At 42.6% G+C, this 27,455-nt stretch overlaps 1 long non-coding RNA gene across 1 annotated transcript in view; it reads left to right on the plus strand.

Moving 5' to 3' along the window:
• LOC129148980 (uncharacterized) overlaps window positions 1-27,455 on the plus strand; it is a 93,457-nt gene that overhangs the window by 17,558 nt on the left and 48,444 nt on the right. The gene's annotated exons all lie outside the window — the stretch shown is intronic.

The following is a 27,455-nucleotide window of genomic DNA, read 5'->3' on the forward strand; positions in this document are numbered from 1 at the left end:
AGCAGCGGGAGGCGAGATGATGAGTGAGTGAAAGAGCCCATGGACTTCAGTGTGGGCCGAGGGAACCAAAACAAACACGGAGAAGACAGGCCAATATTTAAATCTGTGTAAGGGATGGAGCGCGCAGGAATGTTTGACCATATTTTGTCTAGTGAACAGATTTCATTTTTTAATGGCTGCGTTCGTCAGTGGAAAGCAGAGCTGCAGGCGGGACTCTGTTTTTCTCCTACCTCTCCCACACCTTCTGGGACTCTCAGGGACGGTTCCCCACTCTTGGTACTTAAGGTGGCCTGGAAGTTGTACAGAGAGACCGGTGCTGGACTCGGATGCTGTATTGGATGCCCAGCACACAGAAACGTTGCCTAAGAGTATTGGGAAGGAGGAGTAGACCATGGAGGGAGCAATAAAAGCATTTCACAAAGTAGGGTTCCCCATTTCCCAGGCTGCTCAGCTCTGGTTGAAGAGTGTTCATCTCGTGGACTAATAGTCTTTCCTTATCCCCTCTCCAGCGATTGCATAGATGCCTCTCTCTGGATAGTCTCTCTCTCTTTTATTTTTAATATATATATATATATTTATATATATATATATATATATATATATAATATTTATATATATATATTGAATATATATATTATGTTTAATATAATATATATATATTCAATATATATATGTATATATATATATTATTGATTTTTACAGAGAGGAAGGGAGAGGGATAGAGAGTTAGAAACATCAATCAGTTGCCTCCTGCACACCTCCTACTGGGGATGTGCCCGCAACCAAGGTACATGCCCTTGACCGGAATCGAACCTGGGACCCTTCAGTCTGCAGGCCGACGCTCTATCCACTGAGCCAAACTGGTTAGGGCTGGATATTCTCTTTTGATCCTTCCCTTGGATATTAGTTTTTACCACCTCTTACCAGAGTTTTATGCTTCCATTTATCTCCTAACTTTTCCACTCAAGGTGACCCGCTCATACATCCATTGCATTTTCAAACATGGCCATATCCTTGCTCAACTGGTTGTGTCCAGCGGCCTCCTGCTACTGTCGCAGGCCAGGGGAAACCAGTGCCTTACCTCATCGCTCTTTTATTTTACGGCAAGTACTTTTCATTGTCTTGATACCAGGTGTTTTGATGAACACGAGATGATGATTCAAACACATGTTCTATCCTTGCAATTACATAATTACAGACATAGACACACACACACACACACACACAGACACACACACACACACACACACACACTCTCATCCCTCACGCTCTCTTTCTTCCTCTCTCTCTCTTTTTTCTTTTTGGTCTTTGGAGGGAGCATATTATCCAAAAAGGCAGACAGATGAATCTCTGTGTTTACATTACACATGTCTAAGAAAGCTGCCAACTTTACTTCCTTTTTATATCTCTCTCTGGTTTTCAGGAAAGTGTTGGAGGCGCTAGATTATCATGGGTGGCATGGGCTTGGGGGATGGTAATTTTTCAGTCACATCATCAATAAAAGTAAACATTTTTTTTTCCAGGCTTACTTAGTTCAAGAGTAAGGAACAATCTAAGATCAACTGTAGAGGGCGCTCTTGTCTTAATAATAGCATTGTAATTGTCATTGGAAAAGAAGCCAGGTGGAGAACAAGTATCCTTTTAATACTAGATTATTTTATGGTAAAGAAGATAGGGTGCATTTTGGAATAGACACTAAATCCGTCTTGTTTTCACATTAGCTTTATAATTTTTCTTAGGAGTAAACTTATCTTCAAATTTGTATCCTTTGGTTCAGTTTTTGTTAAAAGTGCTCAAGCCCCACCCAGTGAGAATTAACCTCTTTAATGATTTATACCTTGTGTTGGTCCTGCCACTCAGTAACTGATGTTTTGTGTGCAGGAAGCTGTAAATGGTCTTTCAAAGGTGGCAATTGGAGCAGGGCACCCCTTGGCATAAAAGCCTTCAGTGATTTTCAATCTAGTTTAGAATGAACATCCCCTTTCTTATTGTGCTTACCAAGGTCTTGTAGGAGATTAGCCTCTTCTGACCCATCAGCCTCATCTCTCTTTCTTTCTCTCACATGCTTCCCCGCCATCCCACCCAATCTGGGACAGTTTATCTGCCCCGCAGAGCTGGTCCACACTCCACGCCCTCTGCATCTGCCCTTCCATCCGCGCAGGGAGCCTGTTCATGGCGCTCCTTCCCATTTCTCACTCCCTTGCTTCATACAAATTCTTCCCTGTGTACCGGAGCTAAAACAGCTCCTTCCACCCAAGCTTTTTGTTTTTAATTAGAAAATTTAAATTGTGTTATGATTCACGTAAGAATATGTTACATAGCATAGGATTCAGTAGGTTTTATTGTATTCACAAGACTTTACAATTATCATCACTGCCTAACTTCAGAACATTTCCGTTACCCCCAAATGAAACCCTTTGCCCTATGGATTTGCCTATTCTGGACATTTCACACCCACCTCTTTTGACCGTTAAAACACCCTGTTTATTTCCTTCCTGGCACATATGCATTTGTTTAATTGTCTATTGCTTATTCTCCATGATTAACTTGTAGAGTTCCTTCCTAGTTCAGTCTGCCTAGCAATGCAGGGAGCTCAGCCTTTCACCATCACTGTAGAATGGATCGATGTGGTGGTGTGACCACTTCTGGGGCTGTTGTAGAAGAGACCTCTGTGAGGCCCTCTAAGAACGCTTCCAATTCAAAGCATCTACGTTTCAGTGCAACAACTTCCCATTCATTACATTTCCAGCAACAGCTCTTTAGGGTTCCAGGTCTTCCCCACATTTTTCCTGTTCTTAACTTGGAATCTACAGAGTCCCATCCAACAAAGGGTTGCACTAGAAGACTCTTTAGGGCTGGGATCATGCCGTAGCAACAATAACAGTAACATTCACAGAACATGGGCCATGTGCCAGGCCTGGAAATGTGTGTGCTACCTACATATTTTTCACCTATTCCAGTGGTCTTATTACAACCTTGTGAGACAGGCACTACTATTGTCCCACTTTGAAGATGGGAGCACTGAGGCTTAGGGAATGGACACATTTTATTCAGATGGCTTGTGGCAGAGGAGGGACTGGAATCCTTGGGCCCACGTTCTTAACCACTCTATTCTCTCTCTGGCTTCTTAGGTTTCAGCCACATGTTTGCTCCAAGTGCTGCTGCAATGTTTGAATGCAATATATAATTTAACGTTATTGCACCTGTTAGGATTGTTCACCACAATGACATAAATAAAAAACATATTCCTTGCAATTTTTAGCACAGCAGCACACCATCAGGTTTTGTAATATGGGATTCGCTGCTACACTTTGGGCTAGGGAGGTGGCCAGCTAGTGTCCTTTGGAATGCCCAGGGGCTGTGTAAGCATTTGTGCGTGGATGGAGGGAAGAATTCCTGCCAGTGACAGCACCTCAAGCTTCCACAGCACTGGCACTTGGAGGAGAGTTATTTCCTGCAGGAGACTTGATCCCTAAGAGAAGTGCCTCTGAGACGCTTAGGTGCTGTATTAGTCATGGTTCTCCAGGAGCAATAGGAGATATTTATCTATCATCTGTCTACTAGTATCTCTACATGTCTAGGTCTATGTCTATCTGTGTCTAAGTTTATGCCCATCTCTATGTCTATCTATATATAAAGAGATTTATTCTAAGAAATTGACTTACATGATGATGGAAGGCTGGTAAGTCTAAAATCTGTAGAGTGAGCTTGGAGGCTGGAGACCCAGGCAAGAGCCGATGCTGAAGTTCAAGTTAAAAGGCTATCTGCTGCCAAATTCCCTCTTGCTCAGGATAGGTTGATCTTTTGTTCTAGTCAGCTGGTTGGATGAGACCCACCCACATTAGGAAGGGCCTTGTGCTTTACTCAAAGTCCACCCATTGAAATGGTAATCTCATCTAGAAATACTCTCACAGAAGCATCCAGAATAATATTTGACCACATTTCTCAGCACCATGGCCCAGCCAAGTTGCCACATAAAATTAGTCATCAGAGCCAAGTATGTGGTGCTTGGGTTAAACCTGCATAGAGCTTGGGCTACTATGACGGGGGCAGTATTGTTGGAGAACTTTCTACCTCCTACACAGTGAGGGGATTACAGCTCCCACCTACTGTAAGGTACTGCCAATTGACTCTCCAAGGGAAGTCCTGGTGGGTAAGGATGTGTCTCAGCTACTTTGAGGTTTGCCAGAAAACAAGCACTTGCCTGAGATCTATCTTTGGGTTGGGGGTCTATAAGCAGATGGTTCCTGAACTTTCTAGCTAGGTGGGCCACAGGGACCTACTGATCTCTCACCCAAAGAGGACCCACTTTGTGCAGGCTTGAGCCATCTCTGGACTGCATTTATTTGTTAGTTCATTCATTCAACCAACATTTGTTAAAGGTCTATTGTGTGCCCAGGCCCATTCTAAGTACTGGAAATATAGCAGTGAGCAAACCAGTCAACATTGCTGTTCTCAAGAAATTTACCTTCTGGGAAATGAAGAGAAACGGACATTCAAAGAAAATAAAAACATAAAAAAATAATATGTCTTAGACCAGATGGTGATAAGTATCGCGGAGAAAAAGAAAAGTGACAAGGGAAATAGGGAATGCCATGGCTGTGGTGTGGATGGGGTGCTGGTTGTTTGCAGTATGAAGTAGAGTAGTCAGGGAAATCCTCACTGGAAGAAAAGGTGCCTTTAGAGTAAGAACAAGTCATACAGACAATAGGAGAAAGAGAACTCCAGGCAGAGGGAACAGCAAGTGCAAAGGCCCTGAGGAAGGCGTGTGCCTGGAGTGGAGTGATAGGAGGAGACTTGTGGAGGTGCAATTAGAGAAGAAATAGGAGGCCAGAGGGAGTGGGGCCTCCAGGGCCACTGTGAGAGTATCAGCGTCTTCTCTGAATAATCTCCATAGCTGGAAGCCATTCAGGGCTTTGTGTAGAGCAGTGGTGGCATGTTCTGGCTGCTCTGTTGAGAACAGGCTGTGGAGTGTCTGTGTGTGGTGGGGGGAGTGTCTTAGTCCATTTGGTTGCTATGACAAAATACCATAGACTGGGTGCTTGATAAACAACAGGAATTTACTTCTCATAGTTCTGTAGCCTGGGAAATCCAAGATCAAGGTGCCAGCAAAGTCAGTGTCTGGCGAGGGCCCTCTTCCTGGTTTGCAGCCACCTTCTCATTGTGTTCTGCCGCCTGGAAGGGGAGAAGGGGCTCTCTGGAGGCACTAATCCCATTCATGGGGCTCCACCCTCATGACCTAATCACCTCCCAGAGGCCCCACCTCCCAATATCATCACATTATGGGTTTAGCATTTCAACCTATACATTTTGGGAGGACACAGACATTCAGAACATAGCAGGGAGTGTGAGGCAGAAGCAGGAAGACTCATGCCAGAATTCAGGGGAGGAATGGAGGGGCTGTGGAGCAGGTGGCGGTGAGAAGTGGCTGGGTTCTGAGTCTGTTTTGAAGGCCACGCCGACAGCATTTGCCGCACGCAGTGTAGTGAGGCCTCTGTGAAGCGTGTGCAAAGGCAGAGGAGTGCCACAGGAGAGGCTTAGCATGTACGTTCCCATCCAGCCCTCTCTTGCACATTTACAGTCAGGGTAGGAAGAAGATGGCTTTTTAGATTTTTAGAAATTCTTGTCCTCAACAAGTGTGTCTGAGCACAGCCTTTAGGACTGTTTTAGGATGTGTGGCCAGTTTGGTCTTAATGGGAGAGAAACCTCTCCTGGGACCGCGAGTGGCTTCCCCCAGCGGCCCGTCTTCCCGGTCCTTGTGTGCTGTGGACACACATAGCCCAGTGGCCGTTCCAAGGAAGTGACCTCATAAGAGTGCCTTTCAAGCCACACAGGATGGGTCCTCGTGCGACATTCAGACGTCGCTCTGGTTTACACCAAATTCAACAACTTGTGGCCTGCAGATCCTCAGTATAAATATCTGGAAAAGCCTGACCTTGACAACCTCATTTCTCATTCCTTTCTTGTTACAGGTAATAGAGCTGAAAATGTGGTTTTAATTATAGCGCTAATGAAAACTGAAAATCCAGACAGACACTTGACGAACTCTGCTGTGCTTTATATTACATTTGTGCTAACTACAAAGTGCCCAGCTGGGTGTAACATTATCCCCCTTTCCTCGAGCATCCGCCTGACTGAAGCTGTATAATTGATGTGTACTTTGGCAGGAGGTCAGCTTAAAGGGTTTTTTTAAAAGATTTTTTTTTTTTTAAAAAAACAACATCTTTAACGGTATTTAGGGAAAGGAATACGTTTATTACCTGGGCTGGGAGAACATTTCTCTGGGTTGCCCGACACTCCCCACCCCCATTGCAAATTCTTCTAAAGCATTCCACACATTAGCATCAGGAGAAACTCCCGGGCCAGAAGTGAGCTTAGAGACTGACTTTAACTGGGAGCCATGTACCTTTGCCTTTGGCCGGTGACACTGCCTGGGCAAAGTCACACCTTAGCATGCAAACCTGTGCAGCAATCTGTTCTTTCCAGCCGGAAGGGAATATTCAGTGTCATGGAAGGCAATGGGATGGTGGCTGCGAGTGGAGGCTGTACTCAATCTGCCGGGGCCTGTCTGTCCTCACCTGCTGGCCCACGGCTGTCCCGTTGCCAAATGAAATACAGGATGCCCAGTTAATTTTGAATTCCAGATACATGACAGATAATTAACAATTGAAAAGCATTTGCTGTATTTAAAACAACTTACTAATTTTGATCTGAAATTTAAATTTGAACCGGGCATCCTGTAGTTTTATTTATTTATTTATCTATTTATAAAAATATATTTTATTGGTTTTTTTACAGAGAGGAAGGGAGAGGGAGAGAGAGTTAGAAACATCGATGAGAGAGAAACATCAATCAGCTGCCTCCTGCACACCCGCTACTGGGGATGTGCCCGCAACCAAGGTACATGCCCTTGACCGGAATCGAACCTGGGACCTTTGAGTCCGCAGGTCAACACTCTATCCACTGAGCCAAACCAGTCAGGGCCATCCTGTAGTTTTTTTTTTTTTAAATTTTTATTGATTTTTTTAGAGAGGAAGGGAGAGGGAGAGAGAGATAGAAACATCAATGATGAAAGAGAATCATGGATCGGCTGCCTCCTGCACGCCCCCTACTGGGGATCGAGCCTGCAACCCAGGCATGTGCCCTTGGCAGGAATCGAACCTGGGACCCTTCAAGTCTGCAGGCTGATGCTCTATCCATTGAGCCAAATCAGCTAGGGCCATCCTATAGTTTTATTTGTTGAATCTGGCAACCTTATTTACAGGGTGTCTGAGACTGGACAAGGTTTCGGTAAGGACTTCTAAGGAATCCTTGCCCTTGACTTAAAATAAATATGAATTCTCATTTGGAGACAGTGTGAGGTTAGCTCTGTTCCAGCTGACACATACTTTCATTCAGAACCCACCTGACTATGAAATCACCCCTCATCTGCTCCCTTAGGTCACGTAGAACGCCCTGAGTCCTTGGCCATGGCTCCAGAATGATTAGAATTCTTGCCACTGCCGGTCTCAAAATAAAGAGAGATTCTGAAGAGACCCATTGATGGGAATGGCATCCTCACTGACTTGGTGGATGGCCTCAGTCAAGCTACACAATTTTTTTCATGTTTAATTTATAATCTTTTTATTTTTATTTAAATTTTTGAATAGGCAATCTATTCATTACATATTCTGATTTCAACAAAACATAAAAGGTATTTGTTAAACCATCTTTCTTTCTCTTCTAGTGTCTAGCCATCTAGTTCCCTATTTGTTTCTTATCTATTTTTCCAGAGATATTGATGCATGTATATGTAAATAAGTACTGTATGTATTTTCCCTCCTCCCCACTTTTATATAATTGTTAACATATTATACCCACTATACTTATACTAAAAGCACCTTCCTTTTTTCTTTTATTCTATTTTGACAATTTTGTCACATCATGACATAAAGAACTTTCTTATTTATTTATTATGGCTGCGTAACAATACATTGTGTGGATATATCTTTATTTAATCAGCCTCCTTTTGATGGACAGTATCATATGGCCCAGTTGTTTGTTGTTATAAACAATGCAGAACATGCTTCATTCTTTTGTGTATGTGAATACTAGAGGCCCGGTGCACTAAATTCGTGCACTGGGGGGTGTGTGTTTGTGTGTCTCTCAGCCCAGCCTGCACCCTCTCCAATCTGGGACCCCTTGGACATCCCTCTCACAATTCAGGACTGCTGGCTCTCAACTGCTCACCTGCCTGCCTGATTGCCCCTAACTGCTTCTGCCTGCCAGCTTGATCACCCCCTAACCACTCCCCTGCCAGCTTGATCGACACCTAACTGCTCCCCTGCTGGCCTGATTGCCCCCAACTGCCCTCCCCTGCTGGCCCCTTCGTCCCTGACTGTCCTCCCCTGCATGCTTGTTCACCCCCAACTACCCTCCCCTGCCAGCCTGGTCGCCCCTACTGCTCTCCCCTGCCAGCCTGGTCACCCCCAACTGCCCTCCCCTGCAGGCCTGGTTGCCCCCAACTGCCCTTTCCTACAGGCCTGGTCCCTCGCAACTGCTCTCCCTCCCCTGCCGGCCATCTTGTGGTGGCCATCTTGTGACCACATGGGGGTGACCATCTTGTGCGAGGGTGTGATGGTCAATTTGCATATCACCTCTTTATTATATAGGATATCTTTGGTTAAACTCCTAGATGTGTGGAGTTGTTGGACTAAAGAGTATATGCATTTATAGTTTGCCAAATTGCTCTCTCTCTTAGTTTCCTATTGCTGCTGTAACAAATTACTACAGACTAAGTAACTTAAAACAACATAAAATTATTCTTACCATATTGGAGGTCGGAAATCTTACAATCAAGATGTTGGCAGGACTGCATTCCTGCTGGAGGTTCTAGAGAGAAGCAGTTTCCTGGCCTTTTCCAGCTTCTAGAGGTCGCCTACATTCCTTGGCTTGTGGCCCCTTTCTCTGTCTTCAAGGCCAGAAGTGTAGCATCTTTAAATCCCTTTCCAACCTCTGTTACCATCATCACATCTCTGACTCTGAGACTCCTGCCTCCGTTTTATAAGGACCCTTGTGATTATACTGAGCCCACCCAGGTAATTCAGAATGATTTGCCTATTTCAAGATCCATAACTTTAATCACACCTGTAGAGTCCCTTCTGCCATAAAGGTAACATATTCAGAACTTCCAAGTTAGCATATGGAAATCTTTATGGGGACATTATTCAGATGACCATACTTGTAGAATTTGTATCAATTTATCATTTAATTAATTAATTAATTAATTTATTCCTCACCCGAGTATATTTTTTTCATTGATTTTTAGAGAGAGTGGAAGGGAGGGAGAAAGGGAGGGGGAGAATGAGAGAGAGAGAGAGAGAGCGAGAGCGAGAGAGAGAGAGAGAGAGAGAGAGAGAGAGAGAGAGATACATGGATTGGTTGCCTTCTGCAGGCACCCCAACTGGGACAGGGGATCAAACCTGCAACCCATTTGCATACCCTTGAATGGGAATCAACTCTTGACCCTTAGGTGTGCAGGTTGATTATCTAACCACTGAACATACTGTCCAGGGTGAATTTGTATCAATTTAAATCCCATCACAACCTCACTCATAGAATGTGTTCACATTTTTTGAAAATTTACCAATCTGATAGGTTAATAAATGGGATCTGTGTTAAATTTCAAGTTGCATTTCTCTACTATGGGTAGGTGAGTGGATTCTATCTAAGCCATCTCCTTTTTTCTTATCCTTTTGAACTGTCTGCTCAAATCATTACTTATTTTTCTATCAGGTTGTCAGTTAAGAAATGATTATATATTACAGTAGATAATGTTCCTGCGAAACAAATTGCACACATTTCCCCCCAGTTTGTCATTTGTATTTCAATTTTGCTTATGAAAGCTTTTGTTTCTTTGCTATGAAAATGGTTTTATTTTTATGTTGTTGAAATTATCAAATTTATTTATGGCTTCTAGGTAATGGTTATAAAGACCTTCTCCACTCCAAGGTAATAAAAACCCCCAATTTTCTTTAAAATTTAAATAAGTAAAAATCAACACAGGAAACAGATGTTTTTTTGTTGAAAAGGTAGAAATATAGATCCACAACATGAAAGAAATAAAACGCACCTAAAACATATATTTTATAGAGTGGCCTATAGATTATAATATATTTGCAAGTTGGGGCGAGGCAGTGGGTGGCTGAGGCTGGCTCACATGGCTTTGAAAGAGAAGTCCAGCCTATTGTATCTCTTCCCACACCACCTTCAGGAACATCAAGATGGTAGTTTAAAACTGATTCCGTTGAGAGTATTGACACTATGAAAATTGGCAAATGCTTCAAATCAGGCCTTTCCCCCTACAGAACCAGTTGTCAGCACACCACTGGAGAGCTTGTCTAAAAGCCTTAAAAAAATCCAAGAACTGACTTTACTTAGATTTTTTTGTTTTATTTGGGCATAGCTGGGGTGGGAGGAGGGTCTCATGTGTATGGTCTATGCATGTGGGTAGCTTTAGTTTGGTGGTGCCTCTGTATACACATACACACACACACACACACACACACACACACACTCACTAAAACATCACATTGTATATTAACTCTGGCGACATGCTTTGTCTCCTTAGTGGCATATTGTTGGCACCTTTCTATCTCAATAAACATTTATCCAAATTGTTATTTTAATGGTTGCACAGTATGCCACAGAGTGATTTATTATTGCATTTGACCAACTCCCTATTAGGAGACATTTATGAAACTTCTGAATGTCTTGGTTGTCCCCTCCAGTTGATATGATACCAAAGACGTTGGGATTATAAGTGAGGGAACTTTCAAGAAGTGCTTTGATATTTTCAGGTATACGAGGCCTTTACAATGTTGGCATCACTGCTCTAATGACCCCCGACTAGGCAGGTCTTTTGGGAGATGCCCTGGTTTCGTTTGGTATAACTTGCTCAGACCCCTTAGAAACATACATTCTGAAGATATTTATGTGGCGATAGCAGCTCAGGAAGAAGGAATGCTAGCACTAGAGATGTGGATTCCAAAAGACAGAAGCCACGAGACAGCCGAGACAGCCGGAGAAGGTGACAATTAGGCCATAGATAAAAATAAGGAGGATAAATCCTATGAACCCACTGCGAGGTTTCAGACAGGCCAGCAGGCATGGAGAATTCAGAGTGGAGGATAACCAGAGAAGATGTTTTTGGGCTCAGAGACTTAAAGTGAGAATGACATTTCCTAGTTAGCATAGATTAAAAAAGCAAAACAAAACACACACACACACACACACACACACACACACACACACACCACAATGGTTCTTTCTCAAGTACCCAGAATGTCCTTAATACTGTGTTAGGCATTTTGGAGAATGTAAGAGAAATTTAAGAAAGGAATGGTGGTTAGGGAAAAATGAGAATTTTCATAAGTTCCTAACAACCTTTGTAAAGAACAATCACTTTGCAGAGCATCAGTTGCTGTATCTTCTTGATGATCAGATACAGGTTTATTGCACTCAAGTCAGTTCAGCGTTTTCCTGTGACGTTGTCTGAATAGCGTAATTGCTCAGAACAGGAGTCCCATCTACAAAAGGGAGGTAGGGGCTCTGAATTTTTTCAACAAGTACTAAGAACAGTATTGCTAAGAGTGGAGTTTTAATTAATGCCTACACTATAACTTTGAAAATAATATTTTTGTGTTTCCTTGAGCCTAAGGGCAAACGGACACCACCTAGTTGAAATACTATAGACCCTGTGGTTTTTGATTCTTAAAACACACTGTTGCCACTGGAAGGCAGTGTTGCCTAGTTACTGTGTTCAGCCAAGCCGTTGGGTGGATCTGAAGCTCAAAGAAGTGCTTTTATCTTGGCCTCTTTTCTGAATCTGGCCAAGATCCTGGGCTGCCCATAGATATGCCATCCAGGTTGGGTGTTTTCTTGCCCCAGGTGTGCTGGCAGTAATTATGTGAAATCAGCCTGTATGCATTAAAGTGCTGAGACTTGATCAATTCCTTTTGGCCTCCACTTTTCATAAATGTAAAATAGGACCATCAGCCCTTGCAAATGCATAGCTTAATTTTTTTTAAAAAAGCAAATGGTACGATTTCCATACAAATACACATAAGCTGATTAATGAGTTAAAAGTACCCTTTCAGAAATCTCACTTTGACTATTAACTTTCATTAAACCAAATTATTTTATAATTATCTTAGATTCCTCCCCTCCCCCCCCATCACCTATTGCACCTGCTAGAATTCTATCTAGGTCAATCATGAGTTCACAAAGAAAACAGGTTCAACAATTAAATTGTCTGCCTGCATTTTTTCTTCTTATCAACAAATATTCAGGTAACGTTTTGATTTAGAAGCACACTTCAGAATTGAGGTTAGGGAGTGTTCTCTGTTGACTTTTTCATAGATGACTCCTCTTTAGACTATTAACAATAATCCCTTATCTTTGTACAGTGCTTTAAAAGGGTAAAGCCTTTGTCTGTATTTTCTCATGGGCTTTTCATAGCCGGGTGAATTTGGTAAAGGAGGAATCATGATTTCCATGTTGATGCTTAGGAAACAAGTTCAGGGTGAGTCATGCTCCCAAAGCCACGTAATCATTTCAGGTTATAAGCCGTGCTTTTCCCTTCCTCATGCACGCTACGTGTACTAGTAAACAAATGCCCTTTCATCGCGTGGGCCATGAGAGTACGGCCGGAGTTATAGCCTTTTAGTCACAGGGTCTTTTGGTCCATCGTTCCCCCTTCAGTGCATAGACAAACACACCTCTTTTTGTGTGATGTTGGTAAATGGTCAGCACAGTGTGATTTTTTTCATGGACTTGGGATGAATAAGGGACTCTATACATTAAAAGCCTTTCTGCTTCTTAGGGCGCTTTATTCTAAAGAGTGTTTCTGTAGAAACGTTTTTTACTTGAAAGACTCTGGATCACTTTTCAAAAGCAGAGTTCTCTTATCTGAAATACATTCCTACCTGTGCTGAAAGACACAGGTATAATCGATGCCTTGATCATAAAGACAATCTTTATCAAAAGTGCCTCAGATCCCGAAGAGCCTGAGGGGATGAGAGAGGAGGCCGGTGCTTGTGTCAGAATGTGGTCGGCAGCTCAGCCCCTCTGTGGACCAGGCAGGAAGGAGGGTTTTGGGAAACTGCGTCGGAATTCCCCTAATCTCTCTCAGCATCAGATAATCAACATATTTCTAGATGCAGGTCACTTCAGTTCAATTGATACCCATATGTCCTGTCACATCTTGGGTTTAGTGTCAGTTTGAAAATTGAAGGCTAGAGTGTACCTTCAGTTGTAGACAGTAAATTAGATAATAAATGATTTTTTATCTATTGTACTGGCTACCAAAATGGATTAAAAATTAGTTTTCCTCACTGCCCTCTAGCAAGATTCATAAATGAGGAATAGTCCCTCAGTGCTGCTTAAAAAATTCAGTTTTACCAGTCGTATTCAGACATAGTCTGTAAGCACCCCAGGTAGGGTTCTTGTGTCCTTGAATAATTCAGCTCTGTGCCAGGCATGTTTTTGAGGAGATGAGAGAGGTCTTAGTTGATACTCTTCTTCTTTTTAAAAAAATATATGCTTTATTGATTTTTTACAGAGAGGAAAGGAGAGGGATAGAGAGTTAGAAATATCAATGAGAGAGAAACATCGATCAGCTGCCCCTGCACACCCCCTACTGGGGATGTGCCTGCAACCAAGGTACATGCCCTTGACCAGAATCGAACCTGGGACCCTTCAATCCGCAGGCCAATGCTCTATCCACTGAGCCAAACCAGTTAGGGTGATACTCTTCTTTTTATATTAACGTTGTACTGTGATAGTGAATTCTCTTACACTGTGCTTGTGCCATTTAACAACATATCACAAACATAACTTTTAATTCAAAATTTAAAAAAATTTTAAAAGTTTTTATTGCGATCATTATAGATTCACATGTAGTATGAAATAGTACAGAGAGATCCCATGTATACTTCTCCCAGTTTCCCCCAATGGTAACATTCTGCAAAACCCAAGTATAATATTGCAAACAGGATACTGACATTAATACAATCCACTGATCTTGTTCAGATTTCCCCCGTTTCACTTGTACTCATTTGTGTGTACGTATGTGTGTGTGTGTACACATGTGTGCACATGTATTTAGTTCTGTACAGTTTTACCATTTGTGTAGGTTCATGTATCGACCACCACAAGCAATACATGGAACAGTTCCATCACCAGGAGGATCTTCACATTTCTCCTTTATAGCTGCACCTTCCTCCTTCCCATCCCTGGCAGCCTCTAATCTGTCCTCCATCTCTAAAATTTTGTTATTTCAAAAATGTTATGTAAATGGAATCACACAGTATGTAACCTTTTATGACTGCCTTTTTTCACGCAGTACCATTCCCTGGATATTCATCCAAGTTGTGTGTGTGTCAATAGTTCACTCCTTTTTATTGCTGAGAAATAGTGACGAACCCCGGTTTGCTTAACCCTTCACTCACTGAAGGACACCTGTGTTATTTCTAGGTTTTTGGGTTTTCTTTTTGGCAGTTTTGAATAAAGAGTCTATGAACATTTATGTACAGATTTTTGTGTGAACAAAAGTTTTCATATGTCTGGAATAAATGCCCAACTTTTATAAGAGTAACAGTAGTAGAAGAATTTTTATGTTGCCTTCCAGAAGATACATTCTTGTAAAAGATGATCCATTTCTGTTTGTGTAGAGAGAGACTCCAGACGTGTCAACATGTCTTGTAGACATGCATATTGTCTTCATCTTGTCCAAGGTAAATAGAGAACTGTTTATCATGAAAATAATTTGAAGTTCAGCTCATTATATGGCTAATGCATGGGGGAGATGAGGTATAAGTACTTAAAAAAAAACCAAGAAGGATGTACAGGTAGAGTTGTCACTTCCTATTTTGCCCTCCCACCTCTAAATTCTCTAGTCATTTGAAGTGCCTCTATTGTTGCTATGTTACATTGTATTCATCTGTTTACACACCAGACTCCCAACCCTGGTGGTCTCTCAATTCCTTTGAGAGCTGGGCTCATTTTACTCATCTCAGTAATAATGTAAGGTAGATATTTAATAAATGTTTCTTAAAGAATGCATTCCTTTTTTACATAGGACAGCTTATAAGTCATCTAATATGTTTAATTTTCATACAGCTACTTTGATAAAAATTAGCAAAAATGTACCTTAATATCTTCTAATTACACTATTATGATCTTGTATAGAGAAGAAACTCCTGATTAAGACCATGCTTTGGAGAAAATTGGAGAGTGGTTTATGTTTGTTAAGATGAAGGGAGTTTATTAAGGACAAAAGTGATATAATCTAGTATTTCACATGAGAGAAAATAGATTAAGAATTCAATTCTTTCCTAGGTAATGTCAAAAAAATGATATAATCCAACATTAAGCCCACATCTGCATTTTACAGTGGGATTAGTGTATGTGTGATGTTTTTAAATATATTACATTTTGACAGTTGGAAAACATTTAATATTATTTTAACTCAGGTTTACATAAGATGATTTCATCAACATTCTTTGGAGGCTATAGCAATCATTGCAGAAGGAGTATCAGCAGTGTAGGATAATTTTATTTTACCATCAGTGGTTTAAGTTTGATATTTTATTTTAAACTTCATGATGGATATTGTACTTCTGGTATTAATCAGATAGCCTTTGTATATTACATTGCTTTGATTCTCACTCAAGATGGTAAAGCCCAACAGTCTTAGAGGCCAGATTCTGGCTTCATTTATAGAAATAAGTTTAAATTTAAAATATCTTTGTTATAATGAAAATATTACCATAGACCAGTAAAACATACAAATAATTATACAACTATCTTAAAAATATAAGTGTAAACTCTCATAACTCTTTTACAGGAATTTCTAAAAATAACAGTATTTAATAATTGTCTTATAATGTCTCCTTTTGCTGCCTGAGCTAGGCATATTGATTCGTAAAGTTGCCAAATGACAGAAAGTTTAGAAAAGTTAGGTTTTGAACAATATATAAAAATATAATTATCTGAAGTAGTCCACACACCCATGTGATTTGGTATGAAATTTTTTTTTCTTTTAAATATGACAAATTTTACATTACGGGGATTATAGATATCCTCCTTATGTGAAGATTAGCGAAAAATGATGCACTCTTCTATTCTTGACATGTTTTCTATTACATTTGGAGAGTGTACATTGGCAGGCAAGGATGTGATATTGTTTTAGAAGCAGCAGCAATTTATAGTTTGGTTGAAGCAAGTTCTTGTAATAATGACAGGCACAGTTCAGCACTAATCCATGGGGATCTATGCAACATGGCAAACAATACACTTTCCAAGACATGTTTGAATTATGAATCCAATGGTGGGCAGTCTCTTAAGTTCTGTGCAGAATAGCTTTGGTGTGAGTTGATGGAGCATTTTGTACCTGGGATTCAGAACTTTTATGAAGGCCAATACCCTGAAACTCATTCAAGCAATAAATTCACTTGTCTTTGAGTTTACAAGGCAATAAACAGTGAAGGCCTTTGACCTTAACATTTACTGAATACATTTGCGGCAGTTGTGTTTATTGACAACTATTTATAGGGAAGCATTGGGTACTGAATTTCTTAAGGGGAGGGCAAGACTAATTTTGCAGGTCTTTTTTTAAAAAAAATAAAAATTCTGAATTTAATTTTTGGCCATTAAACAAATTTTCAGTTTTGGAGTTGAGATTTGAATCTATCTGCATACAAAGCATGTTTTGGGAATTTGTTTCTTTATGATGCAACTTAAAGATGCCTCCATGGGAGTAAATGCTTGCATGTTCAATTCAAAGGGTATTCCATATTTTGAAAGTAGGACAGAAGCGAATGGTAAAGAGCTTTTAAGTCCCCCCCCCCCCGCCGCAATAGATTCATTGTATGTCATGATGTAAATTATTTCTCTTCTGGATAAACATCCACTTATATGGATCAATAATGCTGAGTCTCCCAAAGATGCTGGGGAATTTATCAATTTCAAATACATTATGCACTTTTAATTTCATGCGTTAGAAATATAAAAGTGAAAGAGGAATCCTTATTATTGAAATAATTACTCTGTTAGGAAAAGGGCAGCCTGCAGCTCTTCTTTATTCCTGAAAGTTGGGCGGGATTGCCATTACTTCTCATTGCGGATGGGGAACCGAGGCCCAAGGCAATCAAGAGTTTTGTTTCAGTAAGAGGGCCAGTCTGAGGTGATGGCTGGTTGAGAAAAGATGCTGCAAGCACCTGGGGTCCGGGGCAAGAAACAACAGGAAGAGTCACTTGTGCTCAAGGAGAGTCTTCGGAACCAAGTTTTCACTGCAGACTCAGACCAATTTACTTCTCACCATGAGGACACGTGTACCTGAGGAAAACAGGTAACCCCTTTCTGATGATGCTATTTGTACACATTGGGAATAGGGAGAAATCCCTTGCTGATCTTGGTGGGGCTCGTGTCTTGGAAAACAAGATGTGCTGATCATTATCTTAACATCTGGTGATGATGGGAGTTCTTGAGTGGGCAGTTTACAGAATCCCTCCCTCCCAGATTCCACCATAACATTGATACCATACTCCTAGTAGATAAATTCTGCAACAACAGCCTTTGGCAGCCTTGCAGTTAGCTTAAAAAGCTTTAGCTCACAAAATTCTTGAAGTATGTGTTCTCGGATTGTGTTGTCACTTTTTATTAGGCAGTGTGTTTCTGCAGACCCACTCCACTGGGGCCCAGACTGTATTTTTGCCCATTGGCCTGAATCTGGGCTTGCTCATGTGTCTCTTTTAACAGGTTGTAAAAGGAAAGGAAGTTTCATCTGCTTGTTGATAGGAACAGGGTACGATCTGGCTGAGTTGGTTTCACTAGGTAATCTGGTGTTATGGTGTCAGTGGTTAATGGTTCTAGTTCACTTTGCCTAGAGAAAAATACATATTTCAATCGTGCAGGCTACCCTCTTACAAATATGGTCATCGTTCTGGGAAGTGGAGGAATGGTGCAAGTGACTCAGGACAGTTTGTTCATTAAAGGTGATTCCCAGAACAGGTGCTACTGTTAGAAATTAGTTGATGAGGTTAAGGATCAATAACTGGAATCACTTGTTATTTCACAGAAGACCGAGTTTTACATTATTCTTTTCATAATGACCCTATGTTTGTTGCGTATGGTAATTATAGCAACTTTCTAATGATATACAACATAACATTTCAATATGGTTATGTCCCATGGAAATAAATTTCATCTTAATGTAGCCATTTGGGTGGCATGTCTCTGGCCTGGAATTGAAGACAACACAACACTCTGCGCCAGGTCACGGTGGTGTGTGCAATAATATTAGTTGGGCAAAGCAAGTAGCTGCTTTGAAGGTTATCATGTGTAACTCCTTTTTCCAGCTCAAGAGCATATCTTGTTTTAAACAACTTTTTGAAAGGCAGCCAAAGAAAAGTTTGGCTTAGCTATGCCCTTACCAGCCCTGTTTCGGGGATACAGTGTTCCACTTCTTGGAGGAAGAAGATAAAGCAAAGCTGGCTTCAGGAGGTGTGTAGGGATCTGTGTTCACGTATTTAAAGGCCATGCGTGAGAGTCAAGCCCAAAGGAAAAGAATGAAATAGAGAAACCTGACAATAGGAAGACTGATGGCTGTCTTATATCCGGTTACAGGCCCCGGGGTGAGAGTGAGGTTCTAACAGTGTGAATGAGAAGAGCGCATTAGTAAGAACTGGTGAATACAAGACTGACTGGCTGGCATTACTTTGGATGGATCGAAGTTGGGACAAGAATGTGAAAAATGGCATGAAGAAGTCTTGGAGGACTTCTCTTTTCTTTCCTGTTCACTCTTATCAAATGTACAGGCAAACCATAAAATTTTCTTTGAAAGCCCATGTCTCTAGGGAGGCTGGATTGTTTTCATGATTCAGCTGATCTCACGTTGACTGGGGCACTTGCCTCCAAAAACGGGAAGCTTAACTCCCTGAAACAACTAGGAACTTCCCAGAAAGCGGTGCACTTGTGTTGGCAACAAACAAAACAAGGCCGAAGGCTGCGGAAACCTGTTTGCTGAGCAGCGAGGGGAAATGCCCTCAGCCAGACGGCAGCACAGGAATGTTGGGCAGGAGATCAGATCCACAGTCGGAAGGGGAGAAGAGGCCGATAAGGCTGCAAAGAAAGCGGCTTCAGTCACTAAAACTGGTTTCAGGGGTAAAGTGAGGAGGGCCAGGATGTTTATGATACAATCGCTTTATGCTGCTAAATCCTGGCACACACCACAGGCGCTGTGACTAAGAGGCACTGTTTGAATAACCCCGCAAATGTGGGGCCTACCAAATTGTGCTCAGGCGAGAAATGAAGTACATTTCCTTTAAGGAAAAGCAGTCTTTCACATTCTCAACTAGACTCCTCACTTGGGTCGTCAGCACCTTTGAGCAACAGATCAGTTGCATAACTAGGGTTACCGGTAATCGGATTGTGCACTCAAGACTCAACACACGTGGGACCCATTCCATCTGTCAATAGGAAGATCATTTTTTTGTGAAAAGGGGATTGCCTATGGTGTTACTTTCCTCAAATGTAGGCATACTTCCACGAGCTTTCAGACAAGACTTTTTCATGCTTCTCTTTTACCTTGGAAGTGTAACCTGTTTGGGGTCGATGGCAACTTTTGAACATTTCCCGCGCATTTACGAGTTTCTAGGATTTCAGTTTATGGCCCCAATTCCTACCGTGGCCATAAGGATAAGAGGTGAAAAATCAAGAGCATCTCCAAATGGGCCTGCGGCCAGCCTGTGAGTGAGCCTGGTCCCTGTGCAGCCCAGCACCTGAGCCTCTCGCTTCATCACTTCGATTCTGCCCACCGAGGGCACTTAGATAAGAGAAACCACATGCCGGGGGTCCCCGCGAAGCTGAGATGTATTTCCAGTTGTCCAGAAGCTCGAGCTTGGCCGATCCAAGCGCCGTGTTGCTGAGAAGTGTTCAGTCAGGTGTCCACATGTGGAAGCTGCACATTGATGCTGAGTGGGAATTGTCAGTAAGTGGAAATCAGTGGCGGACTACCTTAGCCTTCCTTCTTGTTCAACATTAATCTCGGGGCTGCGTTTATAGGCTGATTCCAGATGTGCTTGACTCTAAGGCCGAGTGCTCGTAGTGACAGGTGGCGTGCTTACCTCAGCATAAAGAAGGTATTACAGACCCCAGGGCACATGTCTGACTGTCCCCCGGGAGTGCCTGGCAGGGCATTTGGCTGCAATCTGGCTGAGAAGCCGGAGGAGAGCGCTCGTCCCAGGGAGTAGAGAGCTGTAGTTCTCAACGGCGGCGATAGAGGGCGCAGCTTGAAAGGAAAGCGCTAAGCCAGGAACGTGAAATACGAGCTTTTAACTTGGTGTCTCCCGGGGTCATTCCTCCCGGTGCACCGCTCTAAACTGCTGGCTGGCTTTCGGTGTTGTTATTCTGCAGCCATGGTATTTGGTGAGCCCTGTTTTTAGGAACACTTAATTGGTTTGACCTGCCCCGCTGCTTCTTACATGAGGGGGAGCATTCCAGGAATAGATCTCAAAACTCGGGCGTCTCAAACGGGAGGAATGTACATTGTCTGCGTGCACCCCTGCTGTTGACTTCTTTTTATTATTTATACTCTAATACACACATAACATTGGACACATATTCCTTATGCTTACAAACCCGATGCTATTCAAAACATCAGTCTGATTCATGAAACAGTGGATGGTGGTGGTTTGCTAAAGCCCGAGTCCCTGCTTCCTCGTAAGAAACACCAACTTGAGACCCAGTCCTACGTTTAATTTGTATTTTTAACTTCGGTGGTGCTGGTTCAGAGAATTTCTGTACACGCAGGTGAGTTGTAGGAAAGAGATTAATAACCTCCAGGCTTGGTTTGTTAGTTTAGGAAAGTCAGACCTCGTATGAAATCTAAGATTTGCCGAGAATCAATTTTTTCAAATAGCAGTTTGAATGAGGCATGAGTTGGGTGAAGGTGTCTTTTGTACTAGAAGATAAGCTTCGCAGCCCAGTGGGTTGAAACCTGCATCAAATGGCTGTCTGATTCAGTGATTGTTGGAATTGGGACTAGAAATATTCTTTATTGGTTAGCTGCTGTTATACTTACGGTAACAGACTGGTGCAAATAGTTATGTACAAAGGCCGGGGCCACCCAGCACATGAACTCACATTATAAATGGACTACAGACTGTTCCGGCAAAGGCTCTTTCGAGCACTGTATGCCTGTATTACTATGTGCTTGTGATGTCTCAATTCCTCCACCAGTGTTTTTAATGTGAGTACCACAAGGCTTTAACTGTGAAGACCCATGTGGATCACACACTGTGGAAGGCAGAAGCAGGCTTGGTTGTCTCGGAGCAGGGTTCAGTTGTAGGGCACCAGCAAGGTGATGCAGAATTTTCTTATTCTATATGCTTGAGGTTTTTACCATGTGAAAGCAATAAGTTAAAAATTCCAATAATGGGTTTTCTTTAAGAAGGGGAGGAAAAAAATAAAAATAGTAAGATGGCTATAAATCCATATCTATCAAGAAAAGAAAACGACTGCAGAAAATGAAAAGTTGACAAGTATATGAAACTGGATAAAACATCACTGAAGAGGATGCTCTGGATTTTGAGCAACAAAGAGGAGAGTAAAGCAGTTTTCCTTAATTTCAGAGAGACAGGAAAGAAAACTGACAGTATTCAGAATCAGAGGCTTGTTTCTGAGTTTATCATATGACTTTTATATTTATCCTATTCGTGCATTGACATGCTTGCCTAAAGGAATAACTGGTAGCATTTTCAACTGGAAAAAATTAGAACAGAGCACAATAACCAAAAGATGGAAACAGCCCACATGTCTATCAATGGATGAATTGATACATAAAGTGTGGTATTTACATACAAGGGACAGCCTTAAAAAGGAGGGAGATTCTAACACACACTACAACAAAGATGATCCTTGAAGATATTATGCTAAGTGAAAAACACTAGTCACAAAAGGACAAATATGATTCCACTTATATGAGGCACCTAGAATAGTCAAATTCATAGAGACAGAAAGTAGAATGATGGTTGCCAGGCATTGGGAAGAGAGAGAAATGGGGAGTTAGTGTCTAATGGGTATAGAATTTCAGTTTTGCAAGATAACAAGAGTCCTAGAGATGGACGGTGGTGATGATTGCACAACACTTAAAAATGGTTGTAATGGTAAATTTTATGTTATGCATATTTAATATATAAAAAATTATAACAGAGCAATTTCGGACACCCAAGAATACTGCGGTCTGAGGAACACCATTCTGGACTGTGAGTTGGGGCACCAGGACCAGCGCACTGTCCTCTGTGAAATGGGGGAAAGCAGGCTAGTGTGCTAGTTTTTCATAAAGCTATGTTTATCCATTTAAAAGGCTTTCCTTTATTCTAGGTGTATGTTTATGCCACTTTATTTGGGGGGGAGGGACTTATTCTTCCTTTTGTGAAATGAAGATAGTAGCAGCTAAAGATTGTTTTTCTTAATGCACCTACTTGGCAAAGCAAATAGTTGGAAACACCAACTAAAAGGTTATTTTAAAAAGTGATTAGTGCCCTGGCCGGTTTGGCTCTGTGGATGGAGCGTCGGCCTGCGGACTCAAGGGTCCCAGGTTCAATTCCAGTCAGGGGCATGTACCTTGGTTGCGGGCACATCCCCAGTGGGGGTTGTGCAGGAGGCAGCTGATCAATGTTTCTAACTCTCTATCCCTCTCCCTTCCTCTCTGTAAAAAAAATCAATCAAAAAAAAAAAAAAGTGATTAGTGCCTTGGCCGGATGGCTCAGTTGGTTGGAGCATCATTGTGTACACCAAAGGTTGTGGGTTCGATTCCTGATCAGGGCACATACCTAGGTTGTGGGTTCAGTCCCTGATTGGGGAGCATGAGGGAGGTAACTGATTGATGTTACTCTCTCACATAGATGTTTCTCTCTCTCTCTCTCTCTCTCTCTCTCTCTCTCTCTCTCTCTCTCTCCCTCTCTTAAAAAAAAATCAATAAACATATGCTCAGGTGAGGATTAAAAAAAAAGTGATTAGTGAAATCCCAGTCTTGCAACTGCTGCTTTTAAAAACTGGCATGTGGTCCTGTTATTCCTTCCCATTTTGATGGCTATACTTACTCAAGGTGCATTGAACAAGAGAAAAATTATAGCTTAGCATTCTAGAGCCAGATTGCACCATCTCCCTCAGTGGCCTTTGCAAAACATAAGGACCTGTACAGATGTAAGCTGTTGTTAACTCTCTTTCAATATTTATTGAACACCTATGGTAGGCTTGGGGAAACAAAGATGAATAAGATTTGGTCCCTGCCCTGGAGGAGCCCATGGCCCGGCAGGGGAGGCCCTCACATAAGCGACTCTAACACAACGTGATAAATTCTGTCACAGAGAGATGGACAAAGTGCTATGGGAGCACAAAGGAGAGGCAGTAAATCCGTAACGTTATCCCAATGTTTTACAACTTTTATAGAAAGGAAATATATTGTCTAAGGCTTGAAGTCAAACCCTTCTGGCTGAGATGTGGGCCTATTTCCCCTCATTTTGACCCCAGATTGGAAAACAAATCATCCCACCAGGACGTGGGCAGCAGCGGATGGTGCAGTCAGGGTGAGGATCTGTGACGGAAGGCACGTTTCGGGGACACGGCGTTTATCATGGCTTGAGCACATCACAGGGAAGAATTAGGGGCTCAGGAGTTGGGCAAGTCAAACAAGACCCAGGATGGCCCAGGCCCCAGGGAACAGCACTATATGCCAAGCAGGGCTGCACACCCAGCCCACATAGGGCCTCAAGTGGCAGAGGGGCAGGAGGAAGGCTGGGGAGCAGGATTACAAATTGAGTTGATCTTTGAAGTGAAGGGGCTGGCTCCTTAGGAAGAAGAACAATAGGCATGAATTACTGAAGGCTTACTGTGACCTCAGGACTGTGCTAACATCTATTCTTTCCCTTAATCTTCACAGTGATGCTGGGGATATTAACGTTGTTGTTATTATCATCCCATTTTCATGAATGAGATAACTGAGACTCTGAGAGCTTGCGGGCTTGTCCCAAGTCACATTAGTAGAACATGCTAGAGGAAGAGCCAGGGCTTGACACCAGGCCTACAGGACCCCAAAGCTCATCCTCTCCAACCCAACCTCCACATCAGTGACAGCATTCTCCCACTTTCCAGCAACCGTCTCCAGCTGCATATTCCAGCAGGCCCTCCAATTTAATGTGTGGAAGTAAAATTCATGCCTCTTCTGTCTGATCCAGTTAGCATCCCTCCTCGCCTCTCCTCTTCTCCAAACCTCAGTTTGTTCTTTTCTCCTCCCACTTCTTTCTTGCCACATCTGGAAGGCCACGCCACCTGACCCAAACTTTCCATTCCAATTGCCACGGCTGCAGCCCAGCCGCACGCTGCCTCTCACCTGCTGATTTGTCCTGGGTACCGGTCTCCACCATGTCCAGTTAACAGGAACTCTGCTGCCAGATAAAACCTCTTTTGAAGCCCAGCTCTGATTACATCACTCTCTGCTCAACATTTAATATAATAATGAATTTCTTCCTGTGGACTCAAAAGAATGTTTGGCCTGCATAGTTGGTCATTCAAAGCATCCAATGATATTTCTCAGCCCAACTTTCCAGTGTTAAATTGCATTAAGTTATCTTCATGTCCCTTTTTGCCCCCTCATATCCTTTTATTCCAAGCAAAACTTTCGTGTTGCCTTACCCTTTACCTCTGTGCCTTTATTTATGTCCACTGTTTGTCTGAAATGTGCTCTCTGTCCTCTCTACTTGCTGACACCCTCCTTGTTGTCCTAGGTCGGTTTCAGGTGCCATTTCTTCCCCCTCTCACCTCTGTTGGAAGTGACCTCTGTTGCCTTAGGATACTGGTGGCATTTTATACAACGTAAGGCAGTAGTCCCACACCGCCTTTTACTCCCACGTAGAATTGCCTTAACTCCTCCATTAGACTTGACTTTCTGAAGATAGGCATCTTGTCTTTTTCATATTTCGGTTCTCCTTAGGGCCTCGCCTGAGAGCTCAAATATTCACTGAAAGAATGAAGGGGGTTGGAAGAGGGTGTCAGACGAAAGAATGAGGGAGCTGAGAGGAAAATGGGTTCTAGCCATATAATCAATGCTTAAGATGCCCCTTGAATTTCTCCTGAAAAATTAATTCCAGGATCATTCATAGAATTCCGTCTCAGGCTTTACGTTGCTGCTATCATGTCACATTGTCTTCTCTTTCTTCATCATCAAATCGCTTTCTTGTCACTCCCTTTTACTCTGCTGGAAACTGGTCCACCTTTTAGGATCAGATCAACACTCTTCAATCACTCCAGAAACTCCTTTATACTTATTTCAGGGATTTGTGTTGTATAAGTTCTAAAAATGTTCTTACAGCTTTCTGTCATGTGCATTTTGGGCAATTTAAATTTGTGGGTTTTTTTTTTTTTGGTCCTTGTCCTATACTAGTATTCCCCAGTTATCCCTTTGCTGAGGGCAGGGCTGCTGCGTGGTGCAACATCAGGACCTCACAGTAGCCTGTATGGACAGCGTTCTCAGTGCTCAGCCTGCTCAACAGTACATGCAGCCTTGACTGTAGGCCCACGTTTGGCTGGTTGCTGGTCATTCTGAAAGTCATCGCGGGCTCCACGGGGACCTGGACAGCTCCAGAGGGTCGGATGGGAAGCCAACTGCATGCTGGTTTGTTCAGCTACTCACAGCGTTTCAGGAAAGCAGGCTTGTGTTTGGACGTCCAGCCCTCCTCTGGTCTGTTACTGCACATGCGCAGACTCCACAGACCGCCCATGCGAGAGCTGGGAGCCCGAGAATCCACGTGCAGGTGCTACATTTCACATTTGGGTATTCAGAGGGGGGCACCGAGAGGGGAAAATACTTGGAATCCAACAGCATCGCCAATTTTGTGTCAAAATTATGTGCTTGTGTGAGCCCTGGGTAGTATGGCGATGGGTCTTGCCTAAACACAGAGACAAATCACGCTTTGTGTTAGTCTACCACCTGCGCCTGTCAAGTTGCCTCTTCACCCCTTCGTAGGCCCACTTCTCGTGGAATACATGTACTCGGCAGTGCAATGAGATGCTTATTCCCACTTGGGATGCCCAGCCCTCTGAATGCCACAGCGACTAGGGATGGGGCTTTCCTGCGGAGGAGTCATGGTGTGCAGTTTTCATGGAATTCCATGTGAGTTTGAGAGGAAAAACGACCCAGAGGAGGACAAGGAAGAAGAGGCGGCCCATTAGCAGACGAACCATATGACTTCAGAGCTGTCAGCGCGGCAGCTGGGGGAACATGCCAAGAAGCCAGATGCTGCTGCTGATGTTCATTGCGGGCCCTTGTGTGGCCCTGGGCACCGGGCTCTATTGCTGGATGAAGTAACAAAGGCAGGAGAGGGGGGAATTGCAGGCATGCCCAGGGGACTGATGACCAAGGTCTGGGTACAGTTAAAGGAAACCAGAAATAGTGAGATGTCTTACCACCCTTACGTGGCCTTATAAAGTCAAAGAAGACAATGACAAGTGGCAATCCTGTTCACGACAACCTGCCAGCATTATTAGGAATTTGAACTCGGTACATACCTCCTCTCTAAGGGATTTATTTGGAAAACTACCTAGCAGGTGGCACACTTTAATTTGAAGCTGGATATGAGATTGGTGAGATCCCATTGCTAGATCATCCTATCAGAGTTTCTAGCTTCTCTTTTGTGGTCCCAGGAACATGCATACATGTGAAGTCCCAGATAAGTGGAATTTGTTCTCATTTTAACAGATGAATGAGCGGAAAAGAATCTCACTGACTTAAAGGAATGTGAAGTGGCTTGCTTAAAGTTATTCCATTTGACATTTCCAGGAATAGAACTTCCTGAGTGCTGGCGCCCTTGCCTCAGCACTCACCACCAGACTGCACTTTCCTCTTCTTCCCCCTACGTCATTGCTCCTCCCCATTCACCTGTTTCCATCAGGTTTCCTTCCTCTCCCCCAACACTCTGGCCTAATGCTCTAAGAAACCAATTTATTTTCTTTCACACCCAACAGGCTACTGGAGGAGTCATTTCTAGAATTTTTGGAAGAAGAAATCACTTTTTAAAAAAAGATTACTTGTACTAAAGAGAATTTCTGGAAACAGGCTGGGTAGATAACTTCAGAAAGATTTGAGGTGTGAGAAAATGATTCTTTCTGCATTAGGCAAATAGAGCAGTCAGAAGATAAACTGCAGAAATCAGGTTTTATGTATTTCCTTAAGACCCTGGGATACTTTGCCTTCGCACTCAGAGAGGTGGGTTTTAGTACTGTCTTTGTGTGCACTCTTGGTTTATCCCCCTCCTGAAAGAGAGCAGGCACGGGACTAATGTAAAGTATTAGATCATCTAAAACGGGTATGGAGTGTGGTTCTGCCCAGATGCTTTTTATGCGGTGGGGGAAGTTTG

Source organism: Eptesicus fuscus, chromosome 5 (assembly GCF_027574615.1).
Source record: "Eptesicus fuscus isolate TK198812 chromosome 5, DD_ASM_mEF_20220401, whole genome shotgun sequence".
NCBI classification, from domain to species: Eukaryota; Metazoa; Chordata; class Mammalia; order Chiroptera; family Vespertilionidae; genus Eptesicus; species Eptesicus fuscus.